The following is a 27,759-nucleotide window of genomic DNA, read 5'->3' on the forward strand; positions in this document are numbered from 1 at the left end:
GTATTGTTTCCCGTCGTTTCATCTTTGTACTGAAGTTGTTTGAAATTATCCCCTCCCTGAAGTATATTTCACTCTCTCTCACTGTTTGGTCAAGCACGTTCACTTGGTTAAACTACTAATCCATATGAGAGGTTAATATACAAGGAATAAGGTATTAGATTGGTCAGGAGGAGGGTTGTCATTGTCTAAAATGACGTGAGCTTCCAACCTTCAAGTTGGATAAGACACACTGTTGAGAGGAATAACCAGTTTATTCTACGGTAGCGTTTGTGGCAATGAGGACAGCGGTTGGTTTTGCATAGTGGCACAGTCGCACCCTTACCACTAGATGGATATCTTGAGCAAGATGTAATGCAAGCCCTTGAAGTGAGAACTAATTAATACTGCACCGGTTAATGTTTTTTTTATATATACACAATGGGGTTACAGCAGACATACTTTTGTGTTCAACTTCTGATTATCTAACAAATATAATATAAGATAAAACAGAGTACTGTATGTGTGTATTCATACAATACACTATGATACAATACAATATTATTATAAAACACTGAAGTGATTTCCATGTGTCCTTGATGGCCTATGGTTAATTTCATGTGTTGGATTTGAAATTGAAATTGAAATTGTTTAGTGCAAAATGTTACAGAGGCATTAGTTACAACTTTACTTCAGCAATAACTTTGGGCTTTGGACGACTTGAGCTCTTAGTCTATTATAATTAAAGAGCTTGTTCTTTTGAAATACCATGATGGGTTATCCAACTCCACTCCCAGAGAGCTACTGGATATGCAATGTACATCAGGTTGTTCCAGCCCAGCACTAGCAAACCTGTTTCAAACTGATCATTATCCTCTGTTTGGATCACAGCATTAATCAGCTGTGTTAGATCTGGGCTGGATAACACGTTTTGTACACCCAATTCAATTAAATGTTTATTTGTCATTACATGGGATACAAAGTATTCAATGTAACTCTTCAACAATACAACAACAACTACAACATCAGTCAACGACAATCAACAATGTAAATGTGATAAAATAAATACATAAAATAAGAATAAGAATAACATAAGGGGGTAATTGTATAGCAGTGTGTACATGCAGTAGCTGGACCAGAGCTGGAGACCCCTTTACTAAGAAGTGAACCTCATACTCTACATCAACCAGACTAAAAGGCAGGCTACTTGTTGTTGCCACATTTGCTGTTCAATTCTATGCCAACCGTAATGAATATTGAGTGACTTGTGTTATTTATGTTAATCAATGCAATGGATACACATTAACATTGACTTCATAAGAAGACCATGGTCAAACCCACAGATATCTATGATATTTCATTTGACAGCATGCCATTGGCTCTGGAACAGCCACATTGAAAGAATGAAAAATAAGATTTACTCAGAGATGAGTCATACATTTCTGTGACCTATGTTAGCCTCCTTTTGTTAAGAGAAAACTGAATCTGAACTTAAGAAACAATGGTATCTTAAAACATTGTCATTGTAGACTGTACTGAGTAAGAGATTTAAAGGTAAAGTTTTAATGCATTGAAGCTATGAATGTAGTTGATCTGAGTTATTCTCCCTTTTCAGATCCAATGTCATAATGTTTTATTCACAGAAAAAGCATTTTGGAGGACTGCACTGTCAGTCATCAAATAATGGAATCAAAATACAAAATACAAAAACAGTATGGGCAAGTTTCACAGACAAGGCTGAAGACTAGTCCAGGATTAAATCACACTTGCAAGGGAAAGTCTCCATTGAGGATGTTTTTTAGTCTAGGATTAGTCTTAATCTGCGTCCATGAAACCAGCCCTGTGTTTCATAGGCATGAGTTGATTTTCTGAGGTAAAATAGATGTTTGAATATAAAACCACCACACAACAAACCCAATGTTCACAAAATATCTGTATTTCACTTCTATGAGGTTCTACGGCGACCTGTGACACAGGCAATACTTTCCAGTCTAGTGAACCCATTCAGCTGGGAATCCTCCATGCTCTGACAGATATATCAATATATGTAATCAGCGTTGATTAATGATAAATCACTGGCTGTAATTTCCCAAGGACAACATGGATTGCCGCTCCTGTGTGCAGTGCTGCGCATAGTTAGGCAAGCCTTTGATTATGGGGCAGTTTCCCCAGACACATTACGCGTAAGTCAAATCCTAGACTAGGATCTCAATTGAACTTGCTTTTTAGTTTAGGAGTAGGTGTAATCAGTGTCTGGGAAATTGACCCATTATCATGAAGTGGAGATAATCACACAGAAGAGCGATAAGACCTTCCGTAACTAGCTGTCATTGGTAATAATTAGGTCATTTTAGAATGTAGGCCTATATATCCTTGTATATGTATGACACAGTACTGGGAGTATGGAGGCTTTTATACACTTCAGGGAGGTGTTTTCCGTTCCACTTGTTGTATTTGTGCAAACTCTTTCCTTTCTGGAAAGGTTATATATAGTATATCTGGGTCATACCAGATCCAGATCTATATAGCTTTATTACTGTCTGCTATAGCTGAAGAGAACAGGCGTGTTGCCAAGGAGGGAGAAGTTCTACATTATGAAATGACATAATACAAAAGTATTACAAATCAAGTCCTTCCTGCCTGTAATTCTTCTATCTCAAACAGAGGTGATAAATCAGAGTCGTGAAATTCAAACAGCTCATCACGTTAGTCGGAGGGAAGAATAGGGGAGAACATTAAGACCAACTGCCATCGGCCGTATGCATGTTATTCATCCAGCTACAAAAGCATAGCGAGGGAAGACAACAGAGAAGAGGCTGGGTAGCCCAGAGGAAGAAGACATGAAAGACTTTTTAAAGTAGTCGTTGCCTTGTGGGCACTTTGTGTCAGGACAGGAGGTACGCTAGCTAACCATTACGCAAACCTCCTGAATACCCTCCCCCAGGTCTAATACGACTAAAAGCACATACTGTACTGTGGTGGACCAGGGTCTCTGAACTGAACATCCTGTTACCAAGCAGGGGGAGGCAGCCATTGGATGGTTGGTGTGGAGGTTTCCGTGGGAGAGCAGAACAATGCATTCTGGGATTGGCTTTTAGGCATTGAGGGGCTGTGCGACCTGGCCGAGGACACTCCTGTATAATGAGAGGGGGAAACTGCTTTGTGTTTGCTTGTGGAAGCGTCATGTGTAAGAGTGTCGAGGCTTTGTCGCAGCCGAGGCTGTGTTATTAGTGCCGGTTAGTTCCTCTTTTCAGTGGGTTTGTGTGTGACATTGGGTCGGATCTTGAGCCATCGTTCTGGGACGAGCAGGGAGGGAAGACATTCAATGTCATCATGTAATGTTGTTTTTAAAAAAAAGTCCTATAGACAGACACTGCTATAATAATAACAATGGATTGAAAGGTTTTGGACCACATTCGTCTACAACAAACACTCACATACTGTACAGTGCTAAAAACGAGCATGTTAACACACACAGAGAACCTGTCAAGCATATTTAGAGCAGATTTAATATCAGGCATGATGTCCATATACAGTATTTACCAATGGCCTCTTTTACACAGATTAGAGAAATAGTTGCTATTAATTGCTGACTGACAGGCCAATAGTACTGGCTTTTCAGGGTTATTTAGTACTTTTCAGGGCTATTTCTCTCTGGATTACAGGGAGAAATGAAGTTGTCGACTCAAAGTTAAACAGCTTTGACAGCTTACTTCAACAAGAGACCATCAGAGCAGGACACATTTCATGGTGGATTACAGTAAGTCCAGCCAAGCACAGCTAGACTCCTGCCTCCTGCAATGCAAAGGGATCATCCTAAAATTGTGACAGTCAATGTTGTCATTGGTGTTTTGATTGACCAGGAATTATGACTGCCTGGTAATGAAATGTGACAGTTCCGCATTGATCTTACGTGGGTGTATGCTAAAAACAATAGTTTATAGTTTCCTGTGTGGTCACTGCATAAGAGAATGCTGTATTCTCAGTCAATGTATCTGGTTTAAATGAAAGAAGATGAGAAAATAATAATATTGTGTGTTGAAGTTGTGGTACTTTCTACTTAACTGTCTGGCTTTGAGAGACAGCCCCAGTGAGTGATTGCATTTGAATTTAAATGAACAGGATGGCTGTACTATAATGGCTGTACTGAAAAAGGCTGGTAGAGACTGAGATAGTTTTTTTATAAGAGGCTTCACATGAAATAGCAGATACTGTGTCACCTTTGTTGGGCTGAAACCCCTGACTAACTGTATGTAACTGTGATACCGTCATTCCAATGTGAGAAGCTACAGTATAGAATCCAGATTTGTAAAGGACAGAAGTTTCCACTTGATTGCTTTAAAGCTTTCGCATGAGCTTTATTGACACAGTGACCCAGCCAACAAGCACTTACAGGGCCGCTGATGGCAACAGAGCGTCTCATAAGCCAATATCGGAACCTCAACAGTAAAACATTTGTGACAGCAGCTGGTGAAAGAGGGAATAAGTCGGCAACCAATCAAAATGTTCAGACCTTTATTCAGAAAAATGTAAATAAATGTAAACGTTGTTGAAAATCGATGACACGCTCGCTAGTCAAGCCATTGATCCTCACTACTCTACACTAACTAGGTAGTAGTGGGGATTACTCACCGAATAATTGGGATATTGGGATTTGGTTTAGGATTAGCTACTTATAGTTTAGTAATGACGTTTGTTTGTGCAATTGGCTTAGTTGTATCACCATGCAGTGGTGGAATGTGCCACCCAGGACGTTTTTTGAAATGTAACTGTCATTGGGAAGTTTAAAGACTCTTTTGGTGCAAAAGCTCAGTTAAGAATGACGGCATGGTGCCTGTCCATAGAGTCAAGGTTCTCTTTAGAGGCTCAGTGTTTATCCAAGCCTAACTGTCAGTGATTTTACAACAAATGACTGCTATAAGATGGATATTTGAATGGGTTTTATGTAACAGCAACCTGACATTTCTGCTGACTCTTTTCCACATGGAGAACGGGATGCCTTTCCCATTGTGTGAGCATCACTGCAATCATTACAGGTTTCTTTTTAAAGGGGTCACGTAGCCCGAACCCTGATTTTCCACTGTTTTATATGGTATTTCTATGAGGTAAAGGTAACAATGAGATGTGACGCGTGCTGGTGAACGGTGCAACCATTGAAAAACCCTGAAACCTTGAAAAATAAATAGCTTTCTATTCTTCTCTGTTTTGTTAAATGTATGATGACCGTCCCTGAGTATGAAAGTAGTCTTCTAATCTAGAGAAAGGGAGATCTTTATGGATCTAAATGGGACCCTTAACAGAATAAGTCGGCAACCAATCAAAATGTTGTTGAAATTCAATGACACACACGCTAGTCAAGCCAAAACATTGCAATGCAATGGATTCGGTGAGTAATCTTCCCTTTATGGATCTTTATGAGTCATTGAGTGCAAGACTGCAGTCTTGTCTAGACTGTCAGGACTTTAGTCCAGTCTAAACCATGTGTTTTTATCCACAAGAAATGCAGATATTGCTGGGCACGGTGACACAATACAACGTCTAAAGAGTCCCGGTATCTGGGATGTTGAGATCAGCCAGATCTTGAGACAAGTAATGGATCTTAAAGAACACTCTTGTTCGTCGCTGTAAGTGTGGCTACTTGAAATGTCTGTCTCAGCAAACAATCAACGGTGTATTCCCATGATACATGTTGGGCGTTGGAAAAAAACAAAAAACAACCCGTGTGATGATTCTGTTCCTGCATTTTTCGTTCCTTCCCCTCAGCACTTTGAGTCCATGCTGAGTGTGTCCAACATGATTGTCCATGCAGTGTAAACCTATATCCAACTGAGCGCTGAGCTACCAAACCACCGGTCTGAATCAACCCGTCACAAACACACATCCTGTTGATCTGATACTGTGATGCAAGACAAAAAAAATGATTTATCACATTTCAACAGTAAGAAGAACGTTGCACTATTATTTGTCGTAGTAAATCATATTGCTGTTCGCCTCACAATAGTTTACAGTGGCTAAACAGGATAACAGTGAATGATAGAGCATTGGATATTTGGTAGCACTTTATATTACAGCTCAGAATGGTAATAACATGGTAATAACCATGGTAATTACCAGTACTGATAGTTACCAGTAACAAGAAAGACAAACAGCTTGTTAGTACAAGGTAACGTGGATTGTAGTTTCCACTTGTTGCATGCTTGTTTTCATATTACTGTTACACCATGTTTCCATATTGCTATTTAATCATTGAATCTGATGAGCACACATTTAACTTAACTTATAACCAAGAAACAGAGAAGGTTGTTTCTATTGAAATAGTATCATAACTTGGAAATTAGTATATCAGCAATCATATACTGTAGTAGCTCATTAAACATGCTTTATTTGATTAGTCAAGTACATTTTTTGAGTACATTTTCTTGTTTGTAAGTTTGCATGTTAACTAGTGTTGCTTAATGTAGGTTGCTTGTGTTGGTTATTTTAAGATTCTTAATTTTCATATTCATGAAAAGGATACATCATAGGATTATTTGGGAAAACAGGTCAATTTCTGACAGGATTATTTTTTCATTCAACAGGGATAATTTGTTGTACTGTAAATTAAATCTTAAGTAAGTGGCCCACTCGCAAGAATCCTAATTTAAAGTGTTGGTATTTCTGTCTCACTCTGTGAGGGGTTGTTGACTGCACTGAAACTTTCTGGGACTGACACTTCTGAAAGATGTATCAAATGCAGTCAGTATACCCAATTGTTTTTTATTCATATGTTTTAAGGCATTTCTGCTTTATTAGGATAGAGACAGTAGAGATTGACAGGAAGGATGGGTGAGAGAGAGGAGGGATGACATGCAGGATAAGTCGATGGCCAGAATCGAACCAAGGACCCTGCGATTACATTCGATTAGATTAGATTCAACTTTATTGTCATTGCAGAGTACAGGTACCAGACAACGAAATGCAGTGAAGGTGACCAGTATCCCCAATTGTAGCACAACACCCTCACCTAGCTCAGCTAATGCAATAGGTTTCGTCTAATATGTCTTAGGAGGTCTGGAGAAATTGTTACTCACAGATTCTGCTCTAATGGAACTCTGGCTGCGTGAGGTCACGTTTTAATTGGCTTTGAGAAGAAGCGGGACAACAACCCGTCCCTCCTTTTTTGTTAATGTGGAAATTGAGCAGATTTGACGTCGCTGAAGTGGTTTTATTACACCCGGAATTGCAACTGACTGGTAGGGAGTCTGGCAAGCACGTTGCAGGTCTCCACTTTACAATAATTACCAAACAAAAACACCTGTGATGTTTCTGTTTGTGTGTGTGTGTAGGTGTGCGTGTATCCGTGTGTGCGTGTGTGTGTAGGTGTGTGTGCGTGTGTGTGTGTAGGTGTGTGTGCGTGTGTGTGTAGGTGTGTGTGACATCAAGGACATGTCGCCAATGAAAGGACCCCCTGGGGACCATCAGTGTGGGCCGGCCCAGCCAGAAATAGTTTTAGCAGGGTAATATCCACCAGGGCTCATTCCCCATGCATGCGGGGAATGAGGGAGCACCGCAACTTAATTGTCTGTAGAGTAGGATAAATCAGCCAGGGGTAAGTGGAGGACTGTTGAGGACTGGAGGGGTAGCAGTGAGTGTGTGTGTGTGTGTGTGTGTGTGTGTGTGGGTGGGGGGGGCATTTCATGGGGCAGTTCTCCAAGTTGGCTGCCGTACCACACTAGAGAATCCTTCCTTCAGAGGGCCACACCTTAGGGTGATTCCCCAATGAAACACTTAAAAACACTTAATTTTAAACACTTAAAATCCCCCTGCTACTTAACACTTAAAAAGATGCCAAACTGGAGAGGGATGCTGACATGCAGTTTCCAGACCAGGTTTATTACACTTTTTGGTGAAGTTTTACTTTGTGACAAGGTGAATGTTACCGGTTTAGTGAGTGTTTTGATTTATCTTTCGTCCGGCTACCCTCTACTTTAGTTTGGTGTTTTTGGAAGGAGAACTTTAATTAAAAGGCCGGTCTTTGTGCGAAGCGCAACGGTGCATGCCTGTCTGAACACAGCCCTGTTCAAGGTCCCAGAGACATCACCCCCACCCCCCCCCCCTAACCCCGGTAGTGTTTGCAACAGTGAAACCATACAGCACCATAAATCCATTTTCTCCACCCCTCCCCCAAGTCTGTAGCGATGTTCCTGTCTCTTTCGTCTTGGGCATGAGTGGCTCCACTATGAACTAACAGTAACACAGTTTCCATTGTTTCAAGAAACTTGTAAGGCCAGTAAACCAAACAATGGAGGACAAGCTTCCCTCTCTCTCTCTCTCTCTCTCTCTCTCTCTCTCTCTCTCTCTCTCTCTCTCTCTCTCTCTCTCTCTCTCTCTCTCTCTCTCTCTCTCTCTCTCTCCGTCCATGTCGTTTTCTTTACCGAACCCATATACTGTATGCAGTGGTTCCAAACACTACAGGTCCAATCGTCTCGAGTGCAAAGAATTCTTTTGAGTTAGCTCCCTCATACTAGGTGAGTGATAGGTAGACAGATGTTTTCCCTTTGAGTAAACTCAGGTGGATCTAACGACACAGACAACGACGCATTATCCCTTCTGTACAACACTCACAGTTTATGATTGGAAGTTTCAAAGGAAGATTAGAATCTGTTTCCATCCCATCTCTTTAGGGTACACCTGGGATCTTCCTCCTCAGACCACTCCACCCCTTAACATTACCAGTAAAAAACCAAACAAAACATAATTACTTATGATGACTGTTGTATAGTTGATTCACTTACTTAGTGTAAATCGCTTGGATAAAAGCATCTGCTAAATGACTGAAATATAATAAAACTGTAAAACTCCTCCTCCGGCTGGCTTGATCAGTGTCAATCATACTGGTCTGCTCTATACTGTGTTCAGATGTCTATTTTTAATTTTACTGTATTATTCAATTGTCACTTTTATCTATCTATCTATCTATCTATCTATCTATCTATCTATCTATCTATCTATCTATCTATCTATCTATCTATGCCTTTCCTCAAATTAAGAAATTTTGTTTGTGAGAGCCACGTGTGCTTGTGTAGGTAGCTTACTCATGTTGTTGACAGCAAGGTTTGATAACCAAGTACGGTATGTCTAGATGAACCCTAAGCTCAGTAGGCTGACCATGAAGGTACTGTATATCCATGATATTTCTCATTGAACACAGCTCTCACAAGTCTCTACAAGGTGAAGGCTAGGCCTCATCTTTTCATTTTTATGATATAAATCTTTACAATATTACCAACATGATCCGTATCGTGAGCCCTAGATCAGTGTAGGCTTTGTTGATGGTGTCTGTCTGCTGTATGTGTAGCAGTAGCAGTACTGTGATGTGTCCGTCAGCGTCTGCATGCTGTTCTTCGGCACGCTATTCACTTGAATGATGGATGGATGCATCTTCTCTGTCCTGCTCCTACTGTACTGTAAGCCCTGCAGGGCAGGAATGCTCTCTCAGCGCTCTCTCTAAGCTCCCTCTCTCTCTCTCAGCTCTCTGTATGTCTGTCTTCTCTCTCTCTCTCTCTCTCTCTCTCTCTCTCTCTCTCTCTCTCTCTCTCTCGGTCTTTCTCTCTCTCTCTCAGCTCTCTGTCTGTCCTCTCTCTCTCTCTCTCTCTCTCTCTCAGCTCTCTGTCTGTCTTCTCTCTCTCTCTCTCACTCTCTCTTTCTCTCTCTCATTCTCTCTCTCTATCTCTCCATAAAAGCTTTTAGTGGTTGATTCTGGGGAGAATCTCAAAAACAAACAAAGCTTTCGTTTTCTCTGGGTGATTATTATCTGAAGTTCAGTGACTAAATGGCCTCAGGAGTCTCTACAGTAGCATGATGGTGTCTGAGAGGTGGACAGGGAGAACGGGGTCGCGTGCTACTGTACAGGACACAGTCCCGGCTTGAATTTGTCTTGACTCGGGACAGACCAAAAATTTCCTTTTACGTCTTGAGATTTCGACGGAGGAAAGTCACACACAAGTCGCATTTCGTCAGGGGGTGCACTTTGAGCTCCTGTCAGTCTCACAGCATCTCTAGAGATGAAACACATTTGAATGAATGAAGGTTATCGAAGTTGAGAGGTGCTGCGGGATTAACAGTGCTCTTAGCGGACACTTGCTCTGAATCTGATGAACTAGAGAGGCAGAACAGTGTGATTTATGATGACCGTGATCGTCGTCCAACACTTCATTAATGAATCAGGGGTCCCAGAATCTAGCTGGTGTATCTCTCTCATCGTGGCTACCATGGACTGAGCGCTTACCAGGAAGTTGATATCGATACACTCTTTTCCTTTTTGTCGTAAGACATTTATGGTGGAGATGATAGTTATGACATGGGAATGGGTTGTATAACCGTAATTTACTCTGTGGCTCAGTTGTTAGAGCATGGCGCTAACAACGCTTAGATTGTGGGTTCGATTCCCCCTGGGACCATATATACTGAAATAAGTATGCACTCACTGCAATGTAAGTCGCTTTGGATAAAAGTGGCAGCTATCTGGCACATATAACAACACCATTATCACACCATTATCAGTCCACAGTATGTTTACTCATTTAAATGCATGCATGGAAAGGAATGAGGAAGGGTATGAAACACGTGTTTCAGCCACAGCGAACCACTCCATCCCCAACAGCCACCATTGATCTCAACCCACCAGAGGGACCTTGTATAAAGCCTTTGATCAATTTGAGGAGTGTTTCTTTAAAGCGGAGAGGACTGGCTGGTCTATATATCGACTGGATTTCTTGACCGTCTATACCCCATCTCCTCATGCCTCCAAACCCCCCCATCCCATATGTGACCATTGATCAGTCAGATGAAGAAGGTTCCTTCTTCTAGCATTGTAACTGCCAATGGCCCCTGGTCATAGCATGACTGATGTATAGATGATTCACTTACTTAGACAAATGTATTTGTTGTAAGTCGTTTTGGATAAAGGCGTCTGCTAAATGGCAAACATGTAAATGTAAATATGCTGGACTCAGCTGATTTCACAGAATGTTGGGTTGCTAATTGAGTGTACCACTTAAAGAAACAGGGTTGAGTGAGTGCCACTCAGTCTGATGGTTTCCCCCCAACACACAGACTACAGAACTCTATAGTACATATGTGACAGACTACAGTACTCTATAGTACATATGTGACAGACTACAGTACTCTATAGTACATATGTGACAGACTACAGTACTCTATAGTACATATGTGACAGACTACAGTACTCTATAGTACATATGTGACAGACTACAGTACTCTATAGTATGTGACAGACTACAGTACTCTATAGTACATATGTGACAGACTACAGTACTCTATAGTATGTGACAGACTACAGTACTCTATAGTACATATGTGACAGACTACAGTACTCTATAGTACATATGTGATAGACTACAGTACTCTGTAGTACATATCAGACTACAGTACTCTATAGTACATATGTGACAGACTACAGTACTCTATAGTATGTGACAGACTACAGTACTCTATAGTACATATGTGACAGACTTCAGTACTCTATAGTATGTGACAGACTACAGTACTCTATAGTACATATGTGACAGACTACAGAACTCTATAGTACATATGTGACAGACTACAGTACGCTATAGGACAGACTACAGAACTCTATAGTACATATGTGACAGACTACAGTACTCTATAGTACATAGTGACAGCAGCTGCTGAATGCAGGAACAAGTCGGCAACCAATCAAAATGTTCAGAGTTTATTCTGAAAAATGTACAATACATTTCAACCAGGTAGTAGTGAGGATTATTTACCGAATCCATTGCATTGCAATATTTTAGTTTGACTAGCGAGTGTGTCATTGATTTTAGAATAAAAGTCGGAACATTCGGTCGGTTGCCGACTGCTTACCACTTTCACCAGCTTCTGTCACATATCTTACTACAAGGGTAGATATCACTACTATCAAGGGTTTCAGGCTCTGGGGTCAAGAGAGATACCAGATACAGTTTACAGTATGAGGAGTTGATAGGAATTTATATCAGCCAATCAAAGTCTGTCTTTTCATCCATGTTCACAAACTGTTTTCCTTCCTTTGATTGTCACTATGCTCACCTAAACTCCCCTTCTGAATTGACTTGGAGCCCGTGAACAGCTAATCCTGTCCTATATGAAATACTGCGATAGGAAATACATACTGCTTGATTATTTGGCCTTGAGACTAGCAAAGAGGCCGCAGAGACTCGAGAGAGATTGACTTTTCTCCTCCAACGTCAGCAGCATCAGTCACTGCAAGGCTGAGAGAGACACACAGGGGAATATAGTGGTCAATACAGCTCTAAACCACATATTGAACACATGCTAACCTATGGACAGTCAGAGGGGAATGGAAAGTGGGTATTAGGGATCGGTGTATCTGGGTATAGACAATATGCAGATACAGTATTTATGGCAGATATGCTCCCATTGCAGTACTGATCATCATCATTACAACAAGTGCTTGAAAACAACTTGTGCTACTGTAACCATTACTGTGGTGGCCCACAAAAGCATCTTCAATGGAGATTTTAATCCAGGACTAGGCTGAAGCCGTGTCTGTGAAACCGGCCCATAAAATCCTAACAGATGAATTAAAAACACACATAGCGAATGATATATGTTATGCAGAATGAGACTGTATCCTTTTGATTCAAGAAAAGCTGAAAGCAGAAAGCTGTGTTAGTAGTTCAATGTCATCAAGAGGGAAACCATCAAAGCTTCCATCCCAAGCAGCCATAGCAACTATCACACTGCCAGTATCTGGCAGACATTTCACTTGGGACTTACTATATAAGATTTGGCGATTTCCTTTTGATCAATGCTAATACGATTGGTGTTGTGGTAAAACATCCTGTTTGTCTGGATTTCCTCTCTCTCCGTCCTCCTCCTTGTTTACCCCCATAAACACTCCTTTCCCCAGTGTGTATGGTCCCACATTAACCCAATTACCCAAGGCGTAATGAAACCCATTTATAGAGCCTAAATAATGCTTCACAAAATGATTCATGAGCAAACGTCATGCTTTGTGAAGGGTAGTAAAAAAAAAAGAAAAAAAAGAAAGGTTGACTCACTGTACTGTGTGGTGTGACTTACTGGAGATCGTTTTCATGGTACTGCACTGGTCTGTTGAACTGGGCAGAGGAAATACTGTTTGAGTAACAATAACATTATTTATATTGATTTGCTGTCCCTGCGCATTAAGTTCTATGAAAAACAGCGTCTCCTCTAGCCCTCATGGTTTATGGCTCTCTAGAGTCTGTCTACCTTTCTCCCGAGCGTTTACCCCCCCCCCCCCCCCCTTGTGCATTTAAAATCATTACATTGGTTTACTGTAAGCGTGGGCTAGAGGGAGTTTCCACTATACGGTTTAGCTTGGATATTGGTGTAGCTACTACAGTACGACTGGCCCCGGTGTAGTATGACTACCATGACTTTATCACCTTATTACCTTATTCTACTTTATTATTACTTACTTTACATATTTTACTTTATTCTATTATTGTTGTTGTATCTTGCTGCAATGCCAATGTTGAAGAACCTAAGCCTAAGAATTGTACTCTCGTGTACTTGCACATTGGATGGAATTCTGGATTCTAATTCTGAGCTAAACACACCATTGCTGGGAAGGTGCCCTGTTGCCTATAGACTCTCTTTTATAACTAGTGGTCAGTGGTGGACTCGCCAACACATCATCCTTATCAAAGGAATCAAACTGATCCTAGTTCAGTGTTGGAACACAGAACCAGGGTCGATAATAAAGGAATGAAACTGATCCTAGTTCAGTGGTGGAACACAGAACCAGGGTCGATATTAAAGGAATGAAACTGATCCTAGTTCAGTGGTGAACTGACCAGCACACAGTCCATATCCAAGGAATCAAACTGATCCTAGTTCAGTGGTGGAACACAGAACCAGGGTCGATATTAAAGGAATCAAACTGACAAATCATTAATCAGTGGATGAAAAACCACAGACTTAAGTTAATGTATAAATGAATATCTGACAGGGCAATGACTAGGTTGCAGTAAATAGTGAGTTATTGTGTTGTAAAGATCAACTTTAAGTATGATTACAGCCTATGAGCTGTTGAGACCTGGCTAGTGGATTCATTAGGATTATGTTTTTATATCACTATATTTGCACTTCTGGTTAGATGCGAAACTACATTTTGTTGTCTGGTACTCAAATGCTACAATGAAAATAAAGTTGAATCTAATCTAATCTAATTATGGTGTGGGAGATATTAGATATGTTTGATTGGAGTAAATGTATTTGTATGAAAATCATTAGCTTATTGTCATCAAATGAATATATATAAAAATTAAAATTGCCATATCTATACTGTACATGTTTCTCTTCTATGATATGGTAAAAATATGTCTTCATAAAGGCATGTACAGTGTTATTTTTTGCTGTGTCCTAAGCATTGGTATTGTTGGTGGATGTGTGAGGTGGGGATGAGGGGCTGTTTATATATTGTCGTCTGAACTTCTCTGTGGTTTATTGATTCACTCTCTCTTGCTGATGTGTTTTGGTTGCACACCACCACGGATTTGTAAAGTTGTGCACATCAAAGTGTGTGTACTATACTGTGTGTGCATGTGTGTGCGTGTGTGTGTGTGCGTGCGTGCATACGTGTGTGTGTGTGTGTGTGTGTGTGTGTGTGTGTGTGTGTGTGCGTGTGTGTGTGTGTGCGTGCATGTGTGTGTGTGTGTGTGTGTGTGTGTGTGTGTGTGTGAGTGAGTGACTAATTGAACTCAATTACCTCATCTCTGTCTCATACACAGGCACTGGATATCTCTTCTGTCCACCACCATCCTGGTAGACACCACTTCAGCCACATACCATAGACTGGGAACTGCATCGAAAAGTAAGCCCAGCACTCCTTTGTTGCTTTTCTGATAATAATAATAATAATAATAATATTAATAATAATAATAATAATAATAATAACTTTTATTTGTATAGCACTTTTCCTGCAAACGTTGCAGCTAAAAGTTCTTATGATGACGTAAGACTGTGGTATATTGTGTCTCTTATTGTGAATGCATGCTTTTGTTACCCTCAGTACCCTCAATATTCAGCCGTGCTTTGTTTTATTTAGTACATTTTGATTTGAAGTGTTTTTTATTTTAGTGTTTTTTATTTTATTTTATTGTTGCTGTGATTCAGTCATTAGAATGGAAAAAATGAATTAATTGACTTGTATTGTATTTTCATTTTCAAAGGATTTTGAATTTAATTTATCAAATGTTTTGTGAGTCATGAAAATATACTTTCAAGGTTTGGGGTTTGGCAATAACTCCTGTTTTCTTCTTTCAGGAAAGTAATTTCACTGACAAAACAATGCATCACAATTAGCTTAACTCAGTTCACTTTCTAATCTGCATCTCTGCATCCTTCAATTAAATACTCTCTTTTCTCTCTCTCTCTCTGTTTCTTCCATTTCTCTCTCTCTCTCTCTTTTTTTCTCTCTCTCGCACTCTCTCTCTGTTTCTCCCTCTCTCTCTCTCTCCCTCTCTCTCAATATGTGTGTGTGTGTGTGTGTGTGTGTGTGTGTGTGTGTGTGTGTGTCTGCGTGTCTCTGTGTGTGAATCATCCTGTTAATTAAATTAGCTCCTGGTTTTGAAAATTAACTGATGCTGAGGGAGTGAGAGTGACATTGATTTCCTTTCACTTGTGAATCAAACAGGACGTGCGTATGTGAGAGAGGCTCTATGATGCTGACACACAGGCGCACGTGGAAACCTCTTGGAAAACCGACTTGGACCCCAGTACAGTTTCTTTCATCATCAATGACCAGTACAGTCAAAATACACACACACACACACGCACACATGCGCGCGCACATGCACACACACACACACACACACACGCACACATGCGCGCACACGCACACGCACGCACACGCACACGCACACATACACACACACACACACACACACGCACACATGCGCGCACACGCACACGCACGCACACGCACACGCACATGCACACACACACACACACACATACACACGCACACATGCACACGCACAAACACACACACACACACACACGCACACACGTTGGACGGTCACCATGTCCTAATAGAAGAACTAGACACTGAGGACGTGACCAGCATGGTCCACAGCTACTGTAGTGATATGACTTCCCTCCCAAGTCGTAGGTTTAGTTCATATCCTAATGAGAATGCTCCTACTCTGACGCCTCCCAAATGAGGTGTCAAATGAGGTGTGCGGTGTCACTCCACTTCTCTCCCTTCAGGCCAGTCTGTGTGGGCGCGAGAGACCGGCGTGCGTAATGTCTGTCACTATCGCGTCTGTTCATCATTTGTTCTCCATGACTGTCGTGTCGTGTGTCCTGTGAAATGGCCAGACAGTTTGAAAAATAGATATCCTGTCATTCTGCCCCAGTCTCTGCCTGAAGGCACTTCACAACACTTACATTTTGTCACAAACTCTCACAAATTCTGACCCCGCGCCCCCCAGTTTCAGACAGCGAGCAATTGTTACTTCTGGAATGTTTGTGGAGGACGGTGTTCTCTTTAAAATAAATATGACCACAATGCTATGTCTGGAATAATAATAATAATAATAATAATAATAGTAATAGTAATAATAATAATAACTTAAATGTATATAGCACCTTTCAGGGGACCCACGGTTGCTTGAAACTCACTACTGTTGTGAACTAGGCTACTGAGATGTTCTGATGTGTTGTATATAGTATGAATGTCTGTCTTTAAATGTGTGCAGTTATGAATGTTGGATGTCCTCCATGTTTATTTTGTTGTCCTTACCCGTCTTGCTGTTTTACCATATTCCATCATGTTTATTTCTCTGTTGTTTAGAGTCCGCGCCTAGGGCGCACAAAACGTGTTTCAATATAATTGACTATGACTATGACTTGCTTTACAGAGAAACAGGAAAGAACAAAAACAGTCAGACAAACAGACAGGCAGTCAAAACAACAACAGAACTAGGGGCCGAAGGCCTCGGCAAACAGGTGGGATTTGAGGGCCGTTTTAAAGGCGTCCAGGGTGGGGATGTTGCGGATCGCGCAGGGAGAGAGTTCCAGGGGCTGTGGGGGGGCTGTCACACTAAAAGCTCTGTCCCCGAAGGTTGGAAGACAGCTATATCTGCCCCTCTCTGTTTCTCTCTCGCCCTCTCCCTCCCCAGGGCTGTAGGATGGGGCCAGGTGGGCCCTCTGCCTGGGCCCTGCTGGGGTTAACCCTCCTGGGGTTCCTCTCCGGCGTGTGGCCCCTGAACCCAGACGACCCCAACGTTTGCAGCCACTGGGAGAGGTGAGTAGCGGCCACGACTTTGTATCCGGGGTGAAATATGATCCTGGGCTCCTGTCTCCGTGGCGATCTAATGGACTCGCAAATCATGCCAGAGAGGTCGCCGATAATCAGAAGTAAAAAAGGGGAAAGGTTTACTCACTAGGAGGTTACGAGAGGCGGTAAATTGTGAGCAATGTCAATGTCGTTGTTCCAGCTGGAGTGTTCATGCTAGTCATGCCTGTGAAACAATGACTGGTGAGCCAGAGATGGGATGGGGGGTCAAAGGAGAGAGAGGAGATGAAGGAGGAGTGATGGAGATGAAGCAGGTAGATAGGTCAATGTTCTCCCAATCTAATCAAGAAGAGCAGCTGATCCACTGGTCCTTTAGGAAATGATCCTCTCTCTCTCTCCCTCTCTCTCTCTCTCTCTCTCTCTCTCTCCCTCTCTCTCTCTCTCTCTCTCTCTCACTCTCTCATGTTTTGCCTCTTATAAAAGGGAGGATAGGTTGAGATAGGGATGGCAAAGCTATCAGCGAAGTGTGTGTGAGGCAGGAGGAAAAGAGTGAGAGTCATGTAGAATATCAGAAAATATTGTGTGTGTGTGTGTGTGTGTGTTTTCTCTCTCCCCTAGTTATGCGGTGACTATCCAGGAGTCCTACTCTCATCCGTTCGACCAGGTCTACTACACGCGCTGCACAGACATCCTCAACTGGTTCAAATGCACCAGACACAGGTACTGCTTCACAAACACCACAATGACTCTGGCTATGGGCTGCATCTTACTGTCCCTCCTAAAGACCTCCTCATCCCCAGTACCCCCCTGTACAGTATTTATATATATCAATTAATCCTTCTTCTAGCATTGAAACTGCCAATGGCCCCTGGTTTTGGCATAGATTGCTATTTCTTATGAAGACTGAAATTGATAGATGATTCCCTTACTTAGACCAATGTATTTGTTGTAAGTCACTTGGATAAAGGTTAAATGTCCCCCAAAATGTAAATGGGCACAAAAACATGAAGACCCATTTCAGTTCACTTTGTTTTCCCCAATGACAGCCAATTCATTAACTCACCAACTGCCAAATAATCCTGCAACACCCACCACCTGGAGTGCCAACTGTTTTATGTGGTGTTTACCCAGCAACAGTACCATGATTGGCTACCGAATGAAACATCATAATTTAAGCACTTGTGGGGAATAAAGTCACCCTTGGCAACATTTTGAATGTTGACAATTTCAGTGACTGTATTCGCCCTTGGCGCGAAAACGAGTTAACCAAAGCACCTTACTTCCTACAGTCGGTGTGACTTTCCCAGAATTGGGCAATCAATTTAAAGATGTGCTACAAAGCTATTTGGAAACTCACCCATGTTTTCTTTAACTTTGCCCCAATGACAACTCCCATTAGACCATTACACCCCAGTTTATATATAGCTCTAGTCTATAGGTAGCTCCTCCACAGAGACTGTGAATTTGTCAGACTTTACTGCTGGGAACTGGCAGGTTAGACTACCAGCGACGGCCATCCTGACTGTGTGTGTGTGTGTGTGTGTGTGTGTGTGTGTGTGTGTGTGTGTGTGTGTGTGTGCTTGCGTGCCTGTGTATGTGTGTGTCTCGTGGCCGTGCATGGTGTGTGTGTGTGTCAGGCAGCCCGTGCATCACATTTAATTACCACATAAAGGTTTATGGTCGACACTTCAGCTCTTTAGCTAAGAGTGGAGTGAGCGTGTGGTGTTGAGTCACCGGGGGATAGCGCTGTAATAGTACACGATGAAACACACACTCAGACGTCCTTGAGACCGAGGAGAGGGAGGAACTCGCATCTATCTACATCTGTAATCAAGGAAAAAGAGGGACTAGCTCTTACCATATTTTTGCACAAGAATGAGAAACGTTGCAGCCTGTGTTCCGAGTCTTGCATCATGAATAAGCGTAACTCTGTATTTATGTATTAGATGAGGGGGAAACTGCTTCAGGTTGAAGTACTGTATGCAGGAGAACTGTGTTAATGCATCAGAGACATGTGAGTGTGTGTGTGTGTGTGTGTGTGTGCGTGCATGTGTGTGTGTGTGTATGAGTGCAGGAGAGAGCCAGGGGCCAGGTGCATGGTCCTCCAGGGGGTTTCCCAGCATGCCCTAGACATGGCAGTAGTAGTACCACAGAGGTAGCCAGGCAGAGGGAGTCGAGCAGATGTACAGAGGACCTCAGATCAGCACTTCTGCAGTCCTCAAGGACACCCACTCAGTAACACCTGTTTCCCTCCCGCTGTGTGTATATGTGTGTGTGTGCACATTTCTGCATGTGTACGTATGTGTGTGTGTGTGTGTGTGTGTGTGTGTGTGCGTGCATGTCTGTACAGGATCAGCTACAAGACAGCATACAGGAGAGGTGTTAGGACCATGTACAGGCGACGTTCCCAATGCTGCCCTGGTTTCTATGAGAGTGGAGACTTGTGTGTCCGTAAGTATCCGTGGTCTGTGCATCGACTTCATCATCTTCAACAGAACTCCAACAATCTCAAAGAGCAATGTAGGTCAGGGAAACATTAAAGGTCAGACACACAGAACATCTGGCCCTCAGTGGAGAAGATAGATAGATAGATAGATAGATAGAGAAAGTGACAATTGAATAATAGGCTAAAATAAAATAGATCGAAATACAAAATAAAGACAGACCAATAGACATGTGGGACCTTATATACAGTAGGTACGTTTTAACATCCTCCAGCCTGACTCTGATCACCCAGATGGAGCCAGCCAGAGGAGGAGTTGTTATTGCGGCAGGCAGAAAATATCTCCTATAGCGCTCTTTAGGAGGACAGGCTCGTTGGAATGGAATGAGGCATGGTATCAAACATGTGTATGAATGAGGCATGGTATCAAACATGTGTATGAATGAGGCATGGTATCAAACATGTGTGTCAAACATGTGTTTGATACCATTCCTGCTTCCATTCCATGCATTACACTGAGCCCCGTCCTCTGATTTCTACCTCCGCCAGCCTCCCCTGGTATTGATCTGGAGTGTGAGTGAGCCACTCAACGCTTCAGTTCCTGGTGACACTGATGATGTGTCTGACGATTTCTTTGAAAGATTAATCATCATAAGCTGACATCGGAGTGAAGGAGTACTATCTCAATGCCCTGAGGTAAATGGAGTCGGAAGTCTAAAAAACCCGAAAAACACAGTCACAAAGTGACACAGTCCTTTTATTCACATTTTAAATTGCGACATTCTGGCAAATAAAATAATCATAAGCCATTGCCGTAGTGAGTTCAGATAATTCAACCATCCCTATTAGATATGACTTATTATGCGAGACAAGTCCAAATGAAAAAACATGAATAAACCTGCCTGTTATTCCCCTTTATCAGCCAAAGCTGGTGTCGGCTTGAATCAGCCGCACAAATAAGAGATAAATTATCCACTCTAGATGGTAAACCAAAAAATGGTATGAGACAGATCTTGATCTCCAGTCTTCTTTTAAGAGTAACTGAATGAGAGAGATTAGCCTCAAGGGGGGTGAGGGGTGAGGGGGGGGGGTTCCTTTATTCAAGGTGCTGGTTGTAAACAACTTTATTAAGGGCTCCTAGAGTGCTGGTCTTGCCCCTGGGGGGGGGACACCCACAAACAGCCCCTGACTGACTCCATTGTGTGGTTCTCTCCCTCTGGTGGAGATGGAAGTTCAGCAGGTCCAAGGCAGACTGGACGTCGGGGATCTGCTAATGCTTAAGTGCAGTGGACAGGTCTTTTGTTGCACAGTACTCTAAGCACGTTGCTAACTGAAAGGTTTTCCCTCTCTGATAGGAGATGGGGGCGGAGGGGCGGGGGCATGAGGGGTGAGGAAAAGGGGGGTGAGGAGGCTGCTAATTTGCTAAGTGGGCTCCACTGAATCTAGCTCCTATTCTTGTTGCTCATGCACTCTCTCTCTTTCTTTCTTTCTTTCTCTTCCTTTCTCTCTCTCTCTCTCTCTCCATCATGCCCTATCTATAATTCCTTTTCCTTTACCCCCGTCCCTCTCTGTCTCTCTCTGTCTCTCTCTGTCTCTCTCTGTCTCTGTCTCTCTCTCTCTGTCTCTCTGTCTCTCTCTCTCTCTCTCTCTCTCTCTGTCTCTCTCACCCTTAAACCGTATATCACTCTACTCTCCGCTTTCCCTTCAGTGTTTTATCTATCCAACTCTCTCTCTCTCTCTCTCTCTCTCTCTCTCTCTCTCTCTCTCTCTCTCTCTCTCTCTCTCTCTCTCCCTAATCCCCCCGTTCCGTTTATGCCATGTCCTCCTCCCTGACTGATTGTCCGTAGCAGCCGCCAGGCCCTCTGTGACCCCCTCAGATCTCTGACCTTTCCACCGTTGACCCCCAAGCGTCCTGTAAAGCCCTTCTCCAGCACCTGTGTGGCTCTTGCAGCAGATGCGGCAGATTTGAAATTGATTTAAGGTTCCTTCTCCAAAGGGACAGAGAGGCAGCATAATGGTGGCTGACCAGTGATGTGTTTATGACCTAGAGGCAGGAGGCTTTAATTAACGGAATCGCTGCTCAAAGACCCCACAGACAAAAAGCTGCTTTTTCCCCCTGTAGTTGATATTACCCCCCCTCTCTCTCTTCTCCTGCTCTCCCATTTCTCTCTCTCTCTGTGTCTTTCTCCCTCTCTCTCTTTTTCTCTCTCTCTATCTCTCTCTCTCCCTCTCTCTCTCCCTCTCTCTCTCTCTCTCCCTCTCTCTTTCTCTCTCTCTCTCTCTCCCTCTCTCTTTCTCTCTCTCTCTCTCTCTCTCTCTCTCTCTCTCCCGCTCTCCCTCTCTCTCTCCATACATTCCCCTCTCTTTTCTCCCTGGTGTTAATGTCTTGCTGTTCTGCTGCTCTTCACCAGAGGGGATTAACATGGAGCGATGTGTTTAGTTCTTCGCACACAGACAATAAACTGGAATTAAGCCTCTTGTTGTCGCCTTTAGGTGCTATTAATCCTTCTTGTATCTGCTTCCCATTGCTCTTGTCTGGTCTGTTCTGCTCTGGTCTGTTCTGCTCTGGTCTGTTCTGCTCTGGGGATGATTGCACTTCTGACTTCATGAAGATATTGCTTTAGTTGGACTACAGAAGTGTGTGTGTGTGTGTGTGTGTGTGTGTGTGTGTGTGTGTGTGTGTGTGTGTGTGTGTGCGCGCGTGTGTGTGTGTGTGTGTGTGTGTGTGCTCTAATTTGACTCTACTGTGCTTATACTCATCCAAAATATTGCTTTAGTTGGACTATAAAAGTGTCTGTCTGTCTATCTGCCTCTCTGCCTGTCTCTCTGTCTGCCTGTGGGCTAAAGTGAGTCAGACTTAGTTAGTGTTGATCCATGGGATAGCGTTCTACAGCTCCAGACTGATTGAAAAGTTGCCGACTAGCTGCTCAAATCAGTAATAGTCGGTGGAGTGCTGACAGAGGGGTTCAATTCCCCCTACTGCTGTCAGACATCACAGCCAGACTACTCAGGCAGAAGCCCTTCTCCTGCCGTGTATGATGTAATATTAATGCCGACAAGCCATTGATACATGCTTGTAAATGAGTCGGAGGGGAGGTTTATGAAAGTACTTGGCTGTAATCCAAAGTATATTTTACATTTCACTTTTAATGAGCAGTAAGATGAGGAGACTTTAAAAAAAAGATTCTCCATTTGAATTTTCTTTTTTTTTTCTTCTACCCGTCAACTTTGTTACGACGTGCTTAATAGTTCAAAGGCTGTAACGTTTTTTGGGGGGGGATTAAGTTTCTGTGAGGTGGATGGGAGAGAATAACTGTGTGTGTGTGTGTGTGTGTGTGTGTGTGTGTGTGTGTGTGTGTGTGTGTGTGTGTGTGTGTGTGTGTGTGTGTGTGTGTGTGTGTAGAGAGAGAGGGTGTCAGAACAGAGTGCTGTTTGATTTGGGTGAATCCATCTGCCTCTGGTCATTGTGTTTGACCCATATGGTGGTCTGCCTTTTTTATGTTCTTTTCCCTTTTGGTCTTCCTTAACCGCTCCAATCTTAGTGTCAATCCTAAAACACATTTTCAGAGGTAATAACATAATTATTTCCATCACTGATGACTTTATCTTATCAAATAATCTTTTCATGTGCCAATGTTTTCAAGCTGCCCATTTATATCTGAAGCTGAATTGCTGATTTCATGTATGAGATTAACTCATTCCTCTGAAATAGACAGTACTTTGAGATTATTATTCAAAACCGGCTCCAGCTTTTATCAAATAAACTGGCTTTGAGTGCCTTTCTTTAGCCACCACCATCTAACTGTGTGCAATTGACAGATGTAAAGTAGATGTAAATGTACTCTCTCTCTCTTTATCTCTTTCTGTCTTTGTCTCTCTCTCCCTCCCTCCCTCTCTCTCTCTCTCTCTCTCTCTCTCTCTCTCTCTCTGTCTCCGTCTCCCTCTATCCATCATGCTGTATCTATAATTCCTTTACCACCCCTCTCTCTCTCCCTCTCCCTGTTGCTCTGCCTCTCCTCTCACACATTAATTCTTCAATGAAACCGTGACAACAGGAGAGAGAAGGACGCTGCAGCCTTTAGTCTGAGGTGCATGAAAACACCCTGTCATCTGTTATCATCCCATGAAAACACCCTGTCATCTATTATCTGTCATCTGTTATCTGTTATCATCCCATGAAAACACCCTGTCATCTGTTATCTATTATCTGTTATCATCCCATGAAAACACCCTGTCATCTGTCATCTGTCATCTGTTATCTGTTATCTGTTATCATCCCATGAAAACACCCTGTCATCTGTCATCTGTTATCATCCCATGAAAACACCCTGTCATCTGTTATCATCCCATGAAAACACCCTGTTATCTGTTATCTGTTATCATCCCATGAAAACACCCTGTCATCTGTCATCTGTCATCTGTTATCATCCCATGAAAACACCCTGTCATCTGTCATCTGTCATCTGTCATCTGTTATCATCCCATGAAAACACCCTGTCATCTGTCATCTGTTATCATCCCATGAAAACACCCTGTCATCTGTCATCTGTCATCTGTTATCATCCCATGAAAACACCCTGTCATCTGTCATCTGTCATCTGTTATCATCCCATGAAAACACCCTGTCATCTGTCATCTGTTATCATCCCATGAAAACACCCTGTCATCTGTCATCTGTCATCTGTTATCATCCCATGAAAACACCCTGTCATCTGTCATCTGTCATCTGTTATCATCCCATGAAAACACCCTGTCATCTGTCATCTGTTATCATCCCATGAAAACACCCTGATCATCTGTTATCATCCCATGAAAACACCCTGTCATCTGTCATCTGTTATCATCCCATGGGGTCGTTCATTCTCCACGTTCACGTTGAGTTATTAGGGAAGAATAAAAGTGATGACTTTTTAGGTGACTGATTATCTGAAAGAAGAGGGCAATACTGTTGGTAAAAGTAATATAGTGGCAATTATCCTGATGTTGTGTGATTAATTTGATGGAAGTATGTCCAAATGCCTTATCTTTTTCTCACACTTACTCAGATGACATGCTTAGCAACTCTCTACAGAAATGACTGTGTTGTTTGATCATTTATAAATGATCCTAAAAGTCCTTGTGATAAATGGCTGTTCGTGTATGCAATACATTTTGTATCTGAATACAGGGGATTCATTTTGACATGAACAGACTGTTTTCTAAAATGGTGATCAACGATCAATGGGATAATTGTTTTGACGCAGTAGTCTCTCAGATTGTCGTAGTTCTCATTCTATTAAACTGTGGTCTCTCTCTCTCTCCCTCCCTCTCCCTCTCCCTCCCTCCCTCCTCTCTCTCTCTCCCTCCTCCATCCATGCTAATACAAGGCTACTGCTGATTTTAATCAGAACCTGCTCTTACCTCCCTCCCCTCTTCCCTCTCCCCCCTCTTCCCCCTCTCCCCTCTTCCCTCTCTCCACTCTTCCCTCTCTCTCCTCCTCCCTCTCTCCTCTCTTCCCTCTCTCTACTCCTCCCTCTGTCTCCATACTGAATGTTGTTCTACGGGAGATAAGACAAGCTGTTTCCACTCAGCTGCTTGGGTCACCTTGGTTAAGTTATGTACAACACAGGTACACATGCAGGCTTCCTTAGTGTTCTCATTCCACAGCTGCAGCAGAGTCAGAGTAGAGCTTTGTACAGTAGCTGTCAGGATTTTGACATGTACAATCCCAAAAGTCAGCTCTTAAAAACAAGAACAAAATAAAATTACTTAAAATAAGCCAAATGATGTGCCAACAGGACATTTTCATGCCAATTTTCTTCCCAGGATTTACTTAAAACAAGTAAAATATCTTAAAACTAGTGCAGTCAGACAAAAAAAAAGCATATTGCCTTGATTATCTGTATCTGTATTCGGATAGAAGACCGGAAGTGGGCATGGTTTATACCGGAAGCCACATTCAATTGGGCAATAACGTATTCATATTCATCCCTATAGTATACAGTAAATCAGGGGAGGGTAGTGGAGGTAGAAATTGGAGGACAGTCTCATTGTAATGCATGGAATGGAATAAGGAATGGTATCAAACCCACATTCTATTCCATGCATTACACTGATCCCGTCCTCTGATTTGGCCCTCCACCAGCCACAACACTGATGTGTGTGTGTGTGTGTGTGTGTGTGTGTGTGTGTGTGTGTGTGACATGTGTCCCTCTTCTCTCCCCCAGCGTTGTGCACAGAGGAGTGCGCCCATGGTCGGTGTGTGTCTCCAGATACGTGTCAGTGTGAGCCAGGCTGGGGAGGAGTGGACTGCTCCAGTGGTGAGTCTCCATTAACTCTCCTCCTCCTATGAAACCTCCATAACCACTCAGACTCCTATGAAACCTCCATAACCACTCAGACTCCTATGAAACCTCTGAAGCTGTGGATCCCAACCTGAGGAACAGGAGGCCTTACATGAAACTTTTTTTTTTTTTACATTTGTAACCATTTAGCAGGCGCTTTTATCCAAAGCGACTTACAATTAGAGATTACAGGGACATTCCCCCTGGAGTAACTTAGGGCTAAGTGCCTCACTCAAGGGCATACTAGTGGTGATGTTCCCAGGTGGGATTTGAACTCATGAAGTTCTGATCAGTCCAACTCACTATCTACTGGCCACTCCTACCCCTTTATACATTTGAGGCATTATCCATGACCTGGCCAGAGTGTTCGTCTTTTTTTACAGAGAAAACAGGCTAATGACAGCTTGAAACTGAACAGATTGATACCAGGACACCAAACACCTTGAGTCCAGTATGTCATATAGAAAATACAACATATTTTTCCTTTCTTTCGCTAATTTAATTAGGTGTGAAATGGGGGTGAGCTTCAGTTGAAAAAGGTTGGGAACCCCTGTAAAAGATGATACCGCACGCATGCACGCACGCACGCACACACACACACACACACACACACACACACACACACACACACACACACACATACACACACACACACGCACACACACACACACACACACACTCACACACACCACTTACACTCCCTAAAGACACAACATACACACCATCAGCTCATCTTTCCTTTTAATGGTTCTCAAGTTGTTGATGCCCAGCGTCCAGCAGAGTTGACCTCTGCCCTCCCAGAGCTATTGGCCCCCCTCCCTCCCCCTTCTCTCCCCTCTCTTTCTCTTATCCTCCATTGTTTACCTGTCTTTATTGCTGCTGAGGGACCTAGGGAGCAGGCGGGGGCAGAGGCAGAGGCAGAGGTGGAGGTTTGATGTATTTATCACCGGTTAAAGGGTACGCTACATAGGTGAGAGGGAAGCTATCGACGGGCCAGTAATGTCTTTGTTTGAAGAGGGGGGAGAGAGATAGGAGAGAGGGGTGAGAGAGGGATGAGAGAGGGGTGAAAGAGGGGTGAAAGAGGGGTGAGAGGTAAACAAAAACTCAGTCCATCTCTCACTATATCCCTGTCTGTTTTGCTACAGTGCCCCAGTGTGCCCAAGTAACTGGAGGGTGAAGTATTTCTTTTTCTTCTTTTGGCTCGACACACCAAATGTTTGGATTTCGAATCCAATGAGGTTAAAGAGTCTCAGCTTTTATTCGACTACTATACAAATACTATTATGTATTTGTGTACATAATGATTTCACCGTTCAGAAATGTCCGTCTCTCTCTGTCTTCGAATGTGTTTGTGTAGAATAATATTGACCCAGAAAAGGGGATATCAAATGAAATTCAACCTTCCTCTCTATCCCCTGACCCCTGACCCCTGACCCCCCACCCCTCTCTCCCTCTCCTAAGTCACGTTAGCTACCTTTCATCTCTGATAGTGCAGCACTCTGATGACACACCACAGACTGCAATCCAACCTGCCCGACAACATGGCCTCTGTGTTTGTATTGGTTCCATCACATTAGTCTTGATAATGCACACACACACACACACACACACACACACACACACACACACACACACACACACACACACACACACACTTGACGTGCACATTCTCAGCCTTCTCAGCTGATTACGACAGCATTTGCCAT

General features: G+C 42.7%; 1 pseudogene across 1 annotated transcript in view; it reads left to right on the forward strand.

The window, feature by feature from the left end:
- Positions 1 to 17,180: 17,180 nt before the first annotated feature.
- Positions 17,181 to 27,759, forward strand: part of LOC308157013 (multiple epidermal growth factor-like domains protein 11) — an 80,598-nt pseudogene continuing 70,019 nt past the window's right edge. The window contains exons 1-4 of the transcript in view: positions 17,181 to 17,296; positions 17,906 to 18,007; positions 19,638 to 19,738; positions 25,937 to 26,029. The product of the transcript in view is annotated as a multiple epidermal growth factor-like domains protein 11 (transcript). The remainder of the gene's footprint in view (positions 17,297 to 17,905; positions 18,008 to 19,637; positions 19,739 to 25,936; positions 26,030 to 27,759) is intronic.

Source organism: Nansenia antarctica (assembly GCF_963989245.1).
Source record: "Nansenia antarctica genome assembly, chromosome: 5".
Taxonomy (NCBI): Eukaryota; Metazoa; Chordata; class Actinopteri; order Argentiniformes; family Microstomatidae; genus Nansenia; species Nansenia antarctica.